Source organism: Grammomys surdaster, unplaced genomic scaffold (assembly GCF_004785775.1).
Source record: "Grammomys surdaster isolate TR1022 unplaced genomic scaffold, NIH_TR_1.0 172, whole genome shotgun sequence".
NCBI lineage: Eukaryota > Metazoa > Chordata > Mammalia > Rodentia > Muridae > Grammomys > Grammomys surdaster.
The window spans coordinates 5,442,462-5,457,139 of NW_021604620.1; positions in this window are offsets into that span (position 1 = coordinate 5,442,462).

Sequence of the window (14,678 nt, forward strand, 5' to 3'; positions counted from 1 at the left end):
CTTTACTCATTGAACTATCTCCCCAGTCCACACTTAGTGTTTAATATGGCAAGTTGAAGCATGCTCTCTTTTTCTTTTTCATTCAGGCAATATATTCTTATTGTTTAACTGAACTGTGTGCTGCTATAAAACCTGTCAATATCACTACAAATTTAGCGGTTCCCCTGGGTGGCTTAAGATGACATTAAATGCTTATATCCTTCACTCAATTCGGGGAAGACACACACTCAGGACCAGGGATGCTCTTGTGTTTAAAGTAGAAAGACTTAAACTTGTCCAGGGGCTCCCCGCCCATGCCCATCATCCTTTGTCTCCAGCAGCTGGAGTGAGCCCACTTATCCATTTTTATTAGCAGGCTAATCATTAGTCAAGCTGACAGTCTCTCCACCCTGCCCCTAGGGTTGCCCCAGGCATAAGGCAAAGGGAATCTCCTTTTTCTTACTTTGTATCATTTCTTCTTGAATTTGGACTTTGAATGAAGATCTGTGGGGCTGGATTATGCTTCTGCCTTTCTCTGCCATTCTGAGAACCTGAGATCTGCTGCCTGATTTATTTGGTTACAATGTAAAAGCTGAAGTGGCCATGGTAACGCCAGGGAAATGTTTCTATTTGTTTGGTTACATTTTAAAAACTAAAGTGCTTATGGTAATGCCCTGGAAATTATTTCAGAGAATGTGGTTTAGTAAGGACCTTTGCAGGTCATTGGCCACATAACGAGATAAGCCATAGCAAACTCAGGAGTCATTTGGCACCTCTTTATTAAGCTCTTGATATGTTCCAAGCCCTATACTGGGTGGAGATAGCACAGTTCCTGCTTCCTGGTGCTTACACTTGTGTATGGGAAGGCAGAGGTGTCTGTTACTTGTGCATGGGAAGGCAGAGGTGTCCTGTACTTTGTTTGTCACTTTGGCTCCAACAACTATCTCACTCAGCCCTTATCCGTGTCCAGGGTCCTGACCCAATCAGCTACCACGCACGGGTCAATATGGCTTGGTTCTACTTTTAGATAAGGCTGTGCAGGCAATTCCTCCTAACTGACACTGGAAAGAAGCTCACGTGACTTCATGTGAATGGAGCTCAGATACCTAAGGAGTCATGAAGCCCCTCCTTAAGACGATAAAATAGTGACAGGCTTGGGAAAGGAGACCCTGATAGAACTGCCTACAGGCCATGCCTGTGAATAACATAGTGAGCGCTCTGGTTCACCAAGCTACACAAAGGCCGCTTTCTTCAGTCTGATGACAGTGTCCTCTCTGGAACGGACACATTTGTTCACGTCTCCTGAGGAAAAGTCACACAATATATGGTCATGAAGTAAGTGTGAGTTTTATAATTTTTAACTTTGTGGAAATCAGAAGAAGGGTATTTCAAGAGATTTGAAAATGACCTGAAACCCAATTATTTCTACAAGCAAAGTCTTGTTTGTGCCCGTATCCTCTAGACCCCTGTGTTCCGTGTCTACACAGCAGTACTAAATAGTTGGGGAGAGACCCAGTGATTCCAGAAAAGTGGGACATTTGCTATCTGCCTCCTCGCAGGAACCTGATGTTATCCCCACCCCACATGTCCAGGTCCTTGGACCCACTCTCAGTTGGTGGAGCAGGATACTGCTGGAGAAGGGGACAATGGGGAAGGACTCGGTGGTCATTTGTTGTCTAGCTTCCTTTCTTCCGAAAGGGTGGCTGAGCTATATTTCAAAGAAATAGCTACTGTACAGTCAGTCCTCATAATACAACCTTTATCCTCCTGGTACCGGCTCCTTCCCTCCCTCCAACATCCACCATGGGCCCTGAGCAGGGTGAACCCTTACACTTTCCTGCTCCCACACTTGGGAGTACATCCGTGTGTAGCCGTCTATGAGTTCCTTAGAGTCCAACGATGAAACAGTAATGAAGAAGTTAACAATCAGTCACTGAAGTGACTTCAGACAGCGAAAACAAACTGTTAGATGGGAAAATGCACTGTGAAATGACCGAGGTGTGCAGAGGGCTGGAGATGTGGCTCACACAGGGTGGCTGTGTAGCATGCACTTGTGAGTTCAGTCTGCAGCAGGAAGACCAAAACAACCTCCCTGCCCAGGTAGAGAGGTCAGAGTGATAATGGTGAAGAAACAGAGACTTCTGGTAAAAATGGAGCATGTGTGGGCTGACAAGAAAAGACTGAGGGAAGATTCTGAGTGGAGGCATTTCACACCAGAAAAGCAGCCAGAGGTACCGAATTCTTTATTTTAAAAAAGGATCTATTTTATTTTTAAGTGTGTGTGTGTGTGTGTGTGTGTGTGTGTGTGTGTGCAGGTGCCTACAGAGGCCAGAAGAGATCTCAGATCTCTGGAGTTGGAGTTAGCTGCCATTGTGAGTCATATGGGGGCTGGGAACTGAACTCTCAGGTCCCCTGAACATGCAGGAAGTTCTCTTGACAGCATTTGTTTCTTGGTGAATGTGTGGGAAGGTTTGCTCTTTCTTCTTTTTCTTGAGAAAGGGTTTCACTATATTGCCCCGGCTAAGCTGAAACTTGCCCTGTAGACCAGGCAGGCTTCGAACTTTCATTGATCCTCTGTCTCATCTCCCAAGTGCAGGGATTAGAAATGTGTGTCACCACACCCAGGCTGATGCTGAATTCTAGCCGGTGGTTAAGTTACTAGAAGAGGCTGGTGAGCTGGATAGCTGAGCCAGTGGTACCTGTGGAGACCTGGGGTCAGAGCTCATGTGGTCCTCAGGGTTCCTGAGAACAACCCTTGTGCAGCAACCTCAAAATTTCTGAGCACGAACCACTGGGTCTCTAGCGAAGGAAAATGAAGTCACGTTCCTGCTCGTTCTCATGGTTCTGTCTGTGGAAATGCTATGATTCGTTTTGTAAATTCAGATTGAAGCAAGGATTATTTTACAAACAAATGGAGACACTTGAACGAAGCTGCCAATACTGTCCGGACTGGGAGGAAGGCTTAGATGACCACACCCTTGCCTGGGAAGCACAAGGAGCCGAGTTCTGTCTCTGGAATCTAGGTAAAGGTTCAGGGTGGGACACCACACACTTTGCAACACCATACTGCTATCCCTGTGTTGGGGAGGTGAAGACAGGAGGCTCCATAAAGCCAGCCTGACCCAAGTGGTGATCTCCAGATCAGTGAGGGACTCCGTCTCAAAGGAGGTGGCCGCATTCCTGAGGATGGCAGCTGGTATTGTCCTCTGGCTCCCACATATGTGTACACACATGTACAATCATACCCTCTTCCCATGTTCATGGGGTTTGTTTACTTTATTTCTTTGAGAGGTAGTGTCTCTTTTTCTGAATTCCTACTTCCCAACATCTTAATACCTATATATTTATCATCTCTTCCTGTAATTTTTTGAGACAAAGTTTCATTCTTTAGCCTGGGCTTGCCTGAAACTCACCTTTGAACTCAGAGTTGCCCCAAACCCAGGCAACCCCCTACCTCAGCCTTTTGGGTGCTGGGACCTCAGGTCCGAGCCTCCATTCTGGTTTGAACACGTTTATAACTGGTTTCTGAGAAAACCAAACAGAGAACATCTTTTATTCTCAAAGCTGTGAGTTTATTCTGATTGCACCAACTCTTTGGTCATGTCCTTGGTGCTCTTCAAGTCTCCTTTGGACTTCTGTAGTCATGTTTCTACGCCCTGCCTTCATTACTTCAGCCATACCCATAAAGGCAGCAGGCAGCCATTCTTCCTCGTCCCTACCCCTTTCCTCTCCCCTCTTCCTCTTGGGACATTGTTGGATCACAGTCTCACTGGCCTGGTCTGTTCATTTGCAATGACCTGGAAAGAGGGGTCCTTGCATTTCCTATGGTTTCACTGCAGGGAGGCGAGATATGTTCTCACTACCTTCTTCCACACCCCTTCAATGCAGCTCAAGGCCCCTTCTTATTTGTCAGCCCACTTTGACGTGGATAAACACCTTAAGCCCAGGAGAGCCCCTCTTAAATATCTTAGGCAATTTCACAAGGTGTTTGTCCCCAGGAGTTTTTTTCTTTCAACTTCTGTATCTCACTTAGCCTGTGAGGTGAGTCACATGTGTGTTATTTTGGCAAAGGTAACCCACAACTTGAGAGCTACAAACCCAAGTCAAAATTCATTCTTTTTTGCAGATATTTTCCGGAATGCCTCACAGGCAACACATGCCGAGGGTTGACTTTATCGTCGAGTACCCCATGAGACTGTGGAGCAGTGGAGAGGTTCAGCCCGTGATCACAGTTCAGTATGGGACTTGTGACAGGGGTTGGGCTACCTGTTAGAAGGGCAGGGTTCTCGCATGTCTTAGTTTAATTCCAGGCTTTTCCCTGAGTTATTTCCAGGCCCAGGCCCCTCAGTTCTCTGTACCTGTACTTTCCTATCAGAAGAGAGAAGTGGTCAAGTTTAAAGGACTTAATACAGTGGACCAAGGAGAACATCAGTAAGTAAGTAGTAAGTAGCTAGAAACTCGTGATCTTAGCACCCTTTAATTTATGGCAAGGTTAAGCTTTGGAGGGATGATAGACTTTAATGTGGGGTCATTGCCACCCGGAAGCTAGAGAATTGTTTTTATGACAGTAGAAGCCAAATTCTGGTTCCTTTCAATTGAGTGCGTGTTTTTTCATGTGAGTGTTCATGGAAGTATGGATTCATGTATGTGTGCATATATTTATGTGAGTGTGTGTTCATGTGTACCTTGTATATTTGAGTGTGTGTGTGTGCATTTATGTGAGTACACGTATGTATGCAAATACATATGGAAGTCAGAATCCAACCTTTTGCATCAATCCCTCAGTGTCTTCTACTGGTTGGTTGACGCAGGCTTCTCTCCTTCACCAGGGTCTCCACTAAGTAGGCTAAGCTAGCTGCTCAGCCAATGGGGACCTGCGTGTCTCTGTCTCTTGTCTTGCTATCTCTGGGATAGCAGACATTCCCCATCTTTATGTTGACTCTGAGGATGAAGCTCAGGTCTTCAGGCTTGGGAAGCAAGTGCTTGAAGAGCTCAGCTACCTCCTCAGGCCCTGCATTTGGTTTTTGAGATGATGAAGTAACACAGAATACAGGATCAAGCTCTTAAACAGTCTTTTAAAACACTTTCCCCTTGTCTTCATGAATTAATCTTACTATCTATTTCTGGTTGGCTGTGCTCCAAGAACAAGAAATGATTCGGTTTGTTTACTAACAGAACCAACCCCACTGATCCTGGAGAACAGTTTTTGTTGTCTAATCCCAGACTTCGGTGCTTACCTGGCTTTTAAATGAGTTTAAATGAGTAGCTAAGTGTAAAATGATGTGCCAGCTTGCACTTCTTTCCCATTTTCCAACCTTGCACCTTCTATGCTACATCTGTATAGGAAAAGCTTTTAGGAACTGCTCTAAATACAGCCCAGAGGGTCCTTCCACCAGGCATCTAACCCAGCCCCCTCCCCAGTAATCCCAGCATTCCCAAATGTCTTTCTGAAGTCATAATACACGACAGACTCTTGTGGAAATGTGTTTTTCCATAGCATCTTGAGAGATGTTGTCTGAGGTGCCTTTGAATCCCCATTAACCAGGGTCATGCTCACAGCCCATCACTATTCACTGAAGGAAAATGAGTAAATGCTTTAGTGTAGGGTCTGTCATAAAGTGTGTGCACCAAGTGCTTTCCTACAGGGCTCTCCTGCCCCCTCTTTTTTATGTGCCTTTATTGGTAGACAGACTATAATGTCTTACTTCCCCTCCACAGATCTGCTGTACTGGTTTGAATGAGAATGAACTCCCACCTGCACCCCAACACACAGATACACACACACAAATACACACACATACACACACACAGAGCTCTATATTTGAATGCTTGATCCCTAGTTAGTAGTGTAAGACTTTTGGGTCTAAATGTAAGATTTTCGGGTCTCAGTTTGAAAAGAAACCCACTGTCCCAGGACACATCCTAGGAGGGGCACATTCCTTAGTCAGAGGACACTTGCTGGATTAACATTCAGAGGAGGAAGGGAGAGGCTGATTGACATTCCTCAGACCACAGGGGAGGGAACCCGCCTGCGGGTAAGAAGAGCCCAGAGCACATGGACACATTTCAGGAATCAGGAAGCTGGGCCCTTAACATAAACCTGGGCAAACAGAGGACACTCCTTGTCATAATCTGAGTCACCTAGGGACCGAACCCAGAAAAGTCAGACTTTGTGGTTTGCCCTCTTGAACTATACTGCACCCATAAATACTGTACTCAGCTCTTGTTCGGGGCTCTCTCTCTTGCCTGCATGCGAGAGAGTCCTAGTGCACTAGTTTCATTAAACCAAACCTCACGTGACTGCAGCGAGTCCTGTCCGTGTGCGTTTCTGTGGGAGCCTGCCCCTGGTTTTGGATCTTACAGTCCAACAGTGGAACTGTTTAGAAGGAATGGGAGGAGCGGCCTTGTTGGAGGAGCTGTGGCACTGGAGGTGGGCTTTTAAAAAGCCCATTAGCTCTCTCTGACTTGTGCTTGTGGAGCAAGATGTAAAATCTCAGCTACTGTTCCAGCACTATATCTGCTTGCTGCCATGCTCTCTACCTTGATGGGCATGGACTCATCCTCTGAAAATGTAGGCCTCCCCAAACCCTTTCTTTTACAAGTTTCCTTGGTCATGGCCTCTTAGCCCAGGACTAGAAAAGTAGTGAAGAAGTTGGTACCAGGGAGTGGTCTGTGGCTGTGGCTGTGGCTGTGGTCTGTGGCTGTGGCTGTGGCAGGCTGGGCCATGCTGATTTGGAGAAATTTGGGGACTTTGGGACTTTGAACTAGGAAAGTGCCTGAGCACTTTGAGTAGGGATTAACAGACTCTCCTAGCAGGAACTTGGGAAACAGTAGTGCTGAAAACAGTGTGAATAACAGAGGCCTAGCTTAAGAGTTTTCAGGGTAGGGATAATATTAACAACTGGACTAGAGACCCTTCTTGGGATATTTTGGCAAAGAATGTGCCTTCCCTTTGCCCTTGTCCTGAGAATTTTTCAGAGGCAAAGTGAAAACTTCTGGAGTAATTTAGTTGGGAAAAGATATTTCAAAACAGTGTTTTGTTGACGGTATCCGATGGCTATTAGTGATCACTCTTCTGCAGGTCTACAATGAAAGGTAGCAAGCAGGGCAAAAAAGAAATACAAAATATACAGTTTGAGGAGAAAAGAGGCACCTGGAAATTTAGTGATGGAGCCAAGCCTTGTGCTGAAAGGATCAGGGAAGGCCTGACGGGAAATGAAATAAAGGGAGTGGTGCCCTCAAGGCAAGACCTCAGCTAAGCTTCCAACCGGTCAGAATGTGACAAGGGACCAAAGCTCACGCAAATACAATTCAAGCAGGGAGCGGGACTCCACCCTAGACAGGCAGCAGAACACGGCACCATCTGTGACAAGGTTCTGGCTTTAGAGTCATGACGGACACAAAAGTCAAGGGTTTCTAGGATCTTCCAAGCCTGGCATGTAGCATGGGGGTTCCTGAATGAAGGCCCTGAGAGGCCACTGTATGAAGCTGAGAAAATGAAACCCTTATTGTGTTGGAGTCCTTGGGATTTGGAGGCACCACAATCGTGGGATGTTGGCCTTCAGCTACGGCAAGATGAGAGAAAGACACAGATGGATCCTGGGGCACACTGGCAAGCTAGTTTAGCCTACTTGGTGAAGTTCCAGGAAAATGAAAGACCCAGGTACAAATACCTAAGAATCAACATCCAAGTCTGACTTACACAGGCACATGCATACATGCATACACACAGACACACACTCACATACACACAGACACACACACATACACAGACACACATACACACATACTTGCATACTCACATACTCATATACACACACACAGACACACACACACATACACACATACTTGCATACTCACACACTCATACACACACATACTTGCATACTCAACACACTCATACACACACACACACAAACACACACACACACACACACACAACTACCTGCTCCACTCCACAAACAAAAATATGTTCCAACTAGTGATAGATTTCGAGCGACCATCTCTGTGTGGGTTAGCTTTAGAAGAACAAGCCCCACCTTCTCCCCAGCTACCCTCTCCAGCCCAGATTTTCCAGTTCATGCTCCTGAGTTGACCGAGCTCGGAGGAGCTGCTAATGATTAGAAAAATGAGCAGTTTGTCTTTTCCCTGGGCGTAGCTGCTTGGTTCTGCTGAGGGCTAATGACGGGGCTGCAGTGCCAGGATGGCACATCAGCAGCATCCTTGCTGAGCTCTTGATGGGACTCAGAAGGCACAATGATGTTAGGGGCCTGGCCTAACCTCTTGCCCCGTTCACTCTACCTACAGGCTAATGGCTCGCCTTGCCTGACTCCTGAGTCAGGAAGGAATGAGGATGCCTGCTTTGATTTTCCCCCAGAGTTGAGGGGTAGGGTTCAAGTGAGTTTCTTTAATGACAGAGGGAGGCTGGTGGCATGAAGAGGGAGCTCTGGGGGTAAGGATGGGCTGCTGACTTTGGCCTTTTCTAAGAGTCACAACACCCAAGCCTTTCCTGCAAGGTTTCTCTGTGATCTTCAAAGGAAATCGAGAAAGCTAGTTTTCTGTGCAAAACCTAGTAATTTCAATGTAAAACTCTGTATATACATGAGTGTGGGCATAACTAGTGGCATGGCGCATGTGTGTGTATGTTGTGTATGTGTGTACATGTATAGGTCAGAGGACGCCCATGGGTATTGGTCCTTAACCTCCACTTTCTTTGAGACACAGCCTCTTGTTTACTGCTGCATACGTCAGGATAGATGGCCCATGCGCTTCTCAGGATTCTCCATTCTCTGGCTCTGATCCCTCTGTAGAAGCTATTGGATTACAGATGTGTGCTTCCATATCCGGCTTGGTGTGGGTCCTGGGGATCCTGACAGGTCCTCATCTTACATAGCAAATGCTCTGCCCAGTAAGCTAGCTCCCCAACTTCCAGACGTAATGAACTTTTAAGCCTCCAATTCTTTTATAGTAAGAGACAATGGAACAAACAGGATCAGCCCATCCTTAGATCCCGGAGGTCAGGATGTCAGTGAAGATTCTCCAACATCATTAGGTTCTGTTCACCTATGTGGGGTAGAGTCTAGAACCCCTGAGGGATGCCCTTGAGTAGAATCAAGCCCGTGTGTGCCATGTTGTCTTATACACTTTATAGCTTTGTAAATTTAAGGCACCAAATCAGGCACTGCAAGAGGTGTCAGCCAGGAGACAGCAGCTAAGGCACTGCATGGTCCTCGGTGGTGTGAAGATGAGTCTCTGAAGACTTCGATACATTTCTGTGTGGTGGTCACCCTTCTGCTTGTCATAGTGCAAGGAGACCTTAAAGAATGAACTGTATGACTGTCACGGACACATTCAAGATTCTTGTGCCACCACTCCTGTGCTCTGGGCTGTTACCGAGTATGCAAGAGCTTCTTGAACCTGGCTGGCCCACAAACGCCCAGGGATGTTTCCCTTTGCATGGATAGTGTATACAGTGTGGATACATTGAACAAAAGATTGGATTCGTGTCCCAGGTAGGATAGAGAGGTGAGTGAGGCAGAATGCTCTGAAATTTACCAGGCTACTTAGGATGGCAATCAGTTAAAAAAATTATGAAGTGCATGTCTTTGGAATTTTGTATTTACTGTTCAGTTTTTAGCTCACTTTGGGAAACCTCTGAATATATAGAAAGTGAAACCATGGGTAAGGAGCAATTATTGTGTATTAACACACAAGCTGTGAATATGTTTATATATGAAAATGTTTCCATAGCTTTGAGATGGATGAGGGTTTTTTAGAAATGAATCAGCTCATGTGGTCGTGAGTCTGACAGGTCTGAAGGCTGAAGGGCCAGAAGCGCTGGCACTCGGCCTGGAGTACCGAGGTACTTGCACTCGGCCTGGAGTACTGAGGTACTTGCACTCACCCTGGAGTACTTAGGTACTTGCACTTCCGTTAGCATCTCAGATCACACACTGACCGGCACACCCATATTCCGCAGAGGTCAGCAGCACACTTCCAGACCATATCCCATGTACCCCACTTAGTGCAGGGTCTCCACACTCTGTGTATATTTTGTAGAATTGAGTTAATTAAAAAAAAAACCCACCTAAAACTGTGTGTCTGCTGATAGATACTTGTTTTCTCAGTGATGGAGAGGAAGACACAGACAGAACCCTGGAGTTTCTGTCCAGACAGCCTCACCTATTTGCTGAGCTTTAGACTAATGAGAGAACTGACCTTAAAAATTAAGGTGGACCATATCTTTGGCACCATGATTCCCAAGGGTGCCCTCTGGCCTCCATATACATGATTACATGAACACATATATGAACATATACACACCCATAAAGAAAACCATATTTCCAAATGAATATCTGGGTGTATGTGATTATATGTAGTTCTTTCCTGTGTCAGGACTCTTTAAGGCAAATCAATTGTGAGGAAAATTTTAGTTTGACTGATAGCTTCAATGTTTCATTTAAGTTTATTTTTACTTAGCCCCCATAGTGTTGATCCAGTAGAGAGGTGGTCCATCCTTTTGGAATCGTATGATGGAGGAAAGTAACTTCCTTAATGACACCTAGAAAACAAAGGCAAGAAGATCCCAATAGCATGTCATATGCATGACCCTAATTACTGAATTTTCACCCACTAGGTTCTGTGGTGGTTTGAATATGCCCAGGGAGTGGCAGTATTAGGTGTGGCCTTGTAGGAAGAAGTGTGTCTCTGTGTGGGGGGGTGGACTTTAGGGCTCCTATGCTCAAGCTCTACCCAGTGCTGAAGAGACTCTCCTGCTGGCTGCCTGTGGGAGACAGATCTCTCCCAAGTCTGTCTGCTCACTGCCATGCTTCCGGCCATGTTGATAACGGACTGACCTCTGAAACCATAAGCCAGCCCCAATTAAATGTTTTTCTTTCTTGTAAGAAAAAAAACCATTCTGACATTAAACTGTAGGAATTGTCTAGGAACTAGTGAACCTGTAGCAGCCCCATGGCCGAGTCTGCTGGGGATCCAGATGAATCCTAATAGAGATTAGAGAGGGGGGAGGGGAAAGGAAGAATCGAGTCTTGAGTCATTCCCTTGTGGAGGTTAAGCCCCACTATCTGCTGCCTATCAACTGAGGATTAGGAAACTCTCCGCTTATTGTTTGGAGGCTTAAACATGAGCCCAGAGTTGGTAAAATGCTTGCCACACAACCCCAAGGACCATCATTTGATCCTCAGAAACCATGTAAAAATCTGTAGCATGCTTACAACACCTGAGCTGTGGGGGCAGAGACAGGGAGACTCCTGGGGCTCACTAGCCAGCCCACCTAGCCTGATTGTGAGTTTCAGGTCCCTCAGAGACCCTGTCTCAGAAAGCATGATGGATGGTATCAGAGGAAAATACCTGAGGTTGACTGTTGTCTATACACACACACACAGACACACAGACACACAGACACACACACACACACAAACAGACACACACACAGACACACACAGACACACACAGACACACACACGCGCGTCTTTACACATACACACAGAGAGACTCAGAAAGATACACACATACAAACACAGAGAGAGAGAGAGAGAGAAAGAGAGAGAGAGAGGGAGAAGAAGGAGGAGGAGGAGGAGGAGGAGGAGGAGGAGGAAGAGAAGAGGTATGGCCTGTATCATAGTTAAGGTTTCTATTGCTGTGACAAAACACCATGACCATAAAGCAAGTTGAGGAGGAGGAAAGGATTTGTTAGGCTTACACTTCCACACCACTCTTCATCAAAGTAAGTCAGGACAGGGACTTAGATAGGACAGGGACCTGGGGGCAGGAACTGATGAAGAGTCCATGAAAGGGTGCTGCTTACTGGCTTGCCTCCGTGTCTTGCTCAGCCTGCTTTCTTATAGAACCCAGGACCACCAGCACAGGGATGGCCCCACCCACAATGAGCTGAAGCCTCCCCATCAATCACTAATTAAGAAAATGCTTACAGGCTTGCCGGAAGCCTAATCTTCTGGAGGCATTGTCTCAGTTGTCTCTAGCTTGTGTCAAGTTGACATAAAACGAGTCAGCACAGTCTGGGTTCCTGAAGGCCTGGCATCTGGGATTCCCAAGGACAGGGGACTATCAGAGTCACACCTTCTGCTGTTCAGCAGGGAGGGGACAAATCTCTCCTGGATAGTCCTCTCTGACAGACACATTCAAAAGCCGTGCTAAGCAGCATGAAGGCTTCCGTGGCCCATGCATTTGACATAGAAAAGTGAAACATGGCAAAGGCCTGTCTCTTGTACCGGCTCCTTCCCAGGAGCTGTGCCTGACTTTGTGTATGTAACACTGTCTCCAACCCCACGGTATAAACGTCAATCCCACCAAATCCCAGTGCCCTGGCCAGCTTCTCTACCAGTTCCATGCATCTTTTAACTCATCCTTCCCTCATTCTGAGCCTTCCTTAGCTTACCTGTATATCATTGGGGAGATCATTCCAGCTACCTTCTGGGACTCTTCCAAGGTCAAGAGAAGATCTGTGATGTTGTGAACATGTTCCCCTGCTGCTTCCTCCTCTTGGCTTCTGTCTCTCAGAGATGCTCTGAAATCACTCTCTTACTAGCTAACAAGACGGTACCAACTTCTTGTTCTCAACGCAAAAGGCCATTTAACGTGAGAACATCCAAGCTCTACCCCCAGTTGACACAAAGGGCTGCCATTTTTATCTTCAGTAGCTCTCTTTCCAAGTGCTTCCCAGTGGATATGTGGGGGCTGCTAGCAGATATATGGTGGTCTTGAGCTCCTCATTGCTGCTGACCTCCGGAGGCTGGGCCTTGTACCCAGGGCCTCACAAGTGACTGCTGAGCCCATTTCTCACAACTTCAGAGGGGCAGTTACCTCTCCACCTTCCAGATGTGCCTCCTTGACTCAACAAGCCCCTCAACTAGCAAGTGCTGGGCACAGATCTGATCCCAGCCATTAATGTGGTCCAGAGATGGTCAGCCTGCCCAAGCGCAAGTTCAACCCCTGTGATGTTGCTCTGTAAGTTTGAGGTGTGAAGGCAAATTAGGGCAGGTAGATGCTAGAGCCCCGCTAGGTAGGGGTAGGGAGTTGGTCACTGTTTGGGTGAGGGTGTGTTGGTTGTAGTTTGGTTAGTAGCAGTGCTCAAAGAAGAAGCAAGGAGAAAGAAATTAGATCTGCAAAGTTTTCACTCACAGTTTAAAAGCGACCTTTGCTCTTTTCTAAGTATTTGGATCTTGCTGAGCTGGTGGCCCACCTTCTGGTTACTGTGTGATGACGAAAAGCTCCAGATCTCCACACTCACCCATTCATTCACAGACACCTCACACTCACTCAGAGCCCTGCGCTGTCCTGGATGATGGCATTCGAATAAGGTGACCTCCATGCGACAGGAAAGGAATCTGTGCAGCCAAGGCCTCACATGTGTGAGGGCAAAGGGATTATGTAAAGCAAATCATCATATTACATTATGTGTCAATGCATGCTTGGGGTGTTCAAAGTCCTCTTACGTTTTATTATGTCTAGTGTGTGTGTGTGTGTGTGTGTGTGTTCCCAAGTACCCTGTATACATGTGGAGGTCAGAGGATACCTTGCAGAAGTCAGTTCTTTCCTTTCACCAAGGATCGAACTCAGGTTGTCAGACTTGGCAGCAAGCTCCTTTACCCACTGAGCCATTTCACTGGCCCCTCTCACACTTAAAATGTACTATTTCCAGTGTTGATTTATTTGGTATTTCCTTCAATTTTATGAGGGTTATTGTGACTTGTCTCTTCATTTGTACTCAACTTGACCCATGTCAAATGCCATCAGTATGATGCTGACATAGGTCAAAGCAAGACAGCCGCTTGATTGGCGCAGCTGGAGAGATGCTCCCACCCCCACCCCCTTCTATAGCTCGTGGGGCTCACAGATCTGATCCCAGGCGGCTAGACACCAAGCAGCACACCTGACCACATAAGCACAGTGCTGCTGGGAAAGCTCAACTCTGTTGTGCAGAGGGAGGAGCCACACCCTGTCTCCATGGAGAAGTCAGAGGTCATGTGGTCTCTCGGGCATCTTTGCTCCTCTGCTGCAAGTCCCCACAGGCAGCACCTCACTGTTTACCCATTACCTACGTCCTAGCACCTGGTCCACAGCCAGGACCTTAGGAAGGGCTCCGGGAGCATTTGCTTGTTTCATTCCTGCCTTTGTTGTGAGTGTGCCTTCATTTTCTGAGGTGGAGAATGTAAGTCCAGGGTCCGCAGGACACCTGCCTCCAAGCCTGGGACCCTGAGTTCTAATGCTGGAACCCACATGTCGGAGGAGAGAAAACTGCCTTTTGAAAGTTGTCCTCTGATCTCCATATGAATGCTGTGGCATGTGCACAGGCATATGCTAAGTGTGTGTGTGTGTGTGTGTGGTATGTGTGTGTGCGTGGTGCATGTTTTATATATATATATGTATGTATATATATAGAATAAAAATTAAAAGTAGTACAGAGATCAAGCTAAGAAGATGGTTTGAGAGAAGAAAATCCAAGGAACTAAAGCAAAGTTTCTTCTAAGTGAATAATGACGTAATTAGTAAACAAAGCTTCTGCAGAGCTGTGAACTAGCTGTTTTGAAATACAAGGGAATTTAATTTACAAATTAAGTTTGGAGCTAGTCCAGTCTAGCTCCAAACTGTCACTCCAGTGTGTCCTCAAGGCTTGATTCTCCGGGGGCTCCGGGTCATTGTTATATAAAGAAGTTACC